This window comes from Lonchura striata, chromosome 21 (assembly GCF_046129695.1).
Source record: "Lonchura striata isolate bLonStr1 chromosome 21, bLonStr1.mat, whole genome shotgun sequence".
Taxonomy (NCBI): domain Eukaryota; kingdom Metazoa; phylum Chordata; class Aves; order Passeriformes; family Estrildidae; genus Lonchura; species Lonchura striata.
In genome coordinates this window covers 11,011,060-11,013,559 of record NC_134623.1, presented here as the reverse complement: position 1 = coordinate 11,013,559, position 2,500 = coordinate 11,011,060, and the positions used below count along the sequence as shown (strand labels likewise).

Genomic DNA, 2,500 nt, shown 5'->3' with positions numbered 1-2,500 from the left:
AGAGAGCGCGCGCTCTCTCGCCCCTTCCTCAGCTGCGGGGTTGCGGCCGCCGGGGCCCGCCGCGCTCTCCTCCTTCCTCGGCCGCCTCTGCGGTCTCTGGGGTGCGGCGCCGCGCGCGGCGCGGCCGCGCCGTCTCTCTCCCCTCGACGGCCTTCTCCTCGAGCGCGCCGGCGGCGCCGGTCGCCGGCCGTCCCCGGCTCAGCGACCGCCCGCCCGCCCGGGGCCGAGCGCTCGGCAGGTCCCTCCGTCGCCGGAGAGTCCGCGAGCGCGGGCGGCCCCGTGCCGAGCGGCGGCGGCGCCGCTCGGCGAGTGTCCCCCGCCAGCGGGGACGGCCGGCCGGACGGCGCCCGCCGTCGCCGGCGGCGGTCCCGGCCCGGGCCCCGCCCGCCGCCTCCCCGTCGCCCTTTTCTCCGTCCGCTCGCGGAGCCCCGGAGGAAGGTCGTGCGCGCGGCGGCCGTGGGGGGTTGGGGGGGGGGGCGCTTCCCCGCCCGGTCTCCCCGCCCGGTCAGCGGGGAGAAAAGGGCGGGCGTCGCTGCCCCCCTCCCCGCCTACCCCCCCGGCTCGGCGCCGCACGCCTTCCCCTGGGCCGCGCGTGCCCGAGGAAAAAGGGGCTCCGTGACGGTGCGAGGCGGCGGCGGTCCCGGGAGTGCGGCCGTTGCGGCGGCGGGTCAGCCGTCCGGCAGGCTCCGGGCGCTCGCGACGCCGGCTCGGGTCTCGGTGCGGCGCCCGCCTCTGGCGCCGGCGGCGGAGCGCGTCCGCCGGGCGCTCGCCCTTCCCGGCGGGAGCGGTCCCGCGGGGGGCGTTGCCGGTTGGGCGGTGGCCGTCGTGTGCCGTCTCGAGCGCGGCAAGGCCGCTGGGGAGAGAGAGCGAGCCGGCCGCGCGGTGGCGCGGCGGCGCTCCGCGGGTCCGCGGAGCGGCGGTGAGAAGGGAGAGCGGCGCGCGCGGGGGCCGACGGCCGCGCCCCCGGCCGCGTGCGTCCCGTCGTCCCGTTGCAGCGAGGCCGGGCGGGCCGCCGTGTCCCCCCGCGGTCCGGCGCGCGCCGCGTGCCTCCTCCGTGCGGAGGCCGGGCCGAGCCCGGGCGCCTGGGCCGCCTCCGGAGGACGGCACAGTTTGCCGGCGGCGTCTCCCCTCGCTCGTAGCGGCGGGGGGAGGCGGTCGGGGACGCGGGTCCCCCCGCCTTTCCCGCCGACCTTCGGAGCGTTCCGTTGGGCGTTTCGCTCTCGGATGGTTTTTCTTTCCCCCCCCACTCGGTTCGTTGCGTTGTGTGCTCGTACGGTCGAAGCCGGGGGCGGCCCGCGTGCGTGCCCCCTCGGCGAGAGAGAAAAAAAGGGGCCCCCTCCGCCCGTGTGCGGGGTTCGGTGCCGAAAGCCAGACAACTCTTAGCGGTGGATCACTCGGCTCGTGCGTCGATGAAGAACGCAGCTAGCTGCGAGAATTAATGTGAATTGCAGGACACATTGATCATCGACACTTCGAACGCACTTGCGGCCCCGGGTTCCTCCCGGGGCTACGCCTGTCTGAGCGTCGCTTGACGATCAATCGCCGCCCGGGGGTTGCCACCCCGGCGGCGCGGCTGGGGTCGCCTCGCAGGCCCGTCGTCGTGGCCGTGGCCGTCGTGGCCGCGCCCGAGGGCCTTCGTCCCCCTAAATGCAGACTCGGGGAGCGCTCCGTAGCTCCCCGCTCCCGGAGCGAGCCGCTGGGGCGGAGCTCGTCCTCGCCGGGGGCCGCGTCGCCGAGCGGCGGCGCGGCGGCCGGGGAGAAAGAGAGCGAGAGAGACGGGGCGGCGTCGAGAGCGCCCCGCCGAGGGCCGAGAGACGAGGGCGAGAGGGGGGGAGGCGAGGCGCGCGGGCCTCGCCCCCCCCCGGCCTCCCCCCGCGCGGGCGGCTGTCTGCGGGTGGGTACCGCGCGGGTACCGTGCCGTGCTGCCGCGCGCGAGGCGCGAGCGCCGGGGGGGGCGGGGGCGACCCCCGCGTCGTCCTCTCCTTCCCTTCCCCGTCCCTCTCTGTCGCCGTCTCGGGGCGCCAGGGGCGCCGTCGCCGTTCTCGCTCTCTCCCTCTCCCCGCCGAAGGCCGTCGCGCCCGCCGCCTGGCGGCCGCGTCCCCCCCCCGGTCCGGGGCCGTCTCTGCCGCGTGTGTGCTTCCGTGTTTTCCTTTCGGTTCTCGTCTCCGGGACGGGGTCCGTCCGTCCGTCTTTCCTCTGCGCCGCGTCCCCGCGTCGCTCGCTCGCCCGACTGCCCGCCCGCCCGCCCGCCCGCTCGCTCGCTCGCGCTCTCTCGGCCCTCGCGGTGAGGGGCGAGGGGAACGAAAAAGCGGCGGGGGCGGGGGGGGGCAGAGGGGGAAGGCGCGCGGGGCCGCCGGCGGTGGGGGAGCGGAGGAGAGAGCGCCCGCCCGCCCGCCCGTCGGGCTCCGTCGGCGCGGCGCGGCGCGGCGCAGCTTTGGGCTTGCGACCTCAGATCAGACGTGGCGACCCGCTGAATTTAAGCATATTAGTCAGCGGAGGA

The 2,500-nt window shown here is 77.9% G+C and overlaps 2 non-coding genes across 2 annotated transcripts in view; both read left to right on the top strand.

The window, feature by feature from the left end:
* Window positions 1–1,374: 1,374 nt before the first annotated feature.
* On the top strand, window positions 1,375–1,527 carry LOC144247324 (5.8S ribosomal RNA). The gene has a single exon (XR_013341038.1). It is a non-coding gene; the product is annotated as a 5.8S ribosomal RNA (ribosomal RNA).
* A 916-nt stretch (window positions 1,528–2,443) lies between these two features.
* LOC144247334 (28S ribosomal RNA) overlaps window positions 2,444–2,500 on the top strand; it is a 4,318-nt gene continuing 4,261 nt past the window's right edge. The window contains exon 1 of the ribosomal RNA XR_013341048.1: window positions 2,444–2,500. This exon is cut by the window's right edge and continues 4,261 nt beyond it. This is a non-coding gene — a ribosomal RNA (28S ribosomal RNA).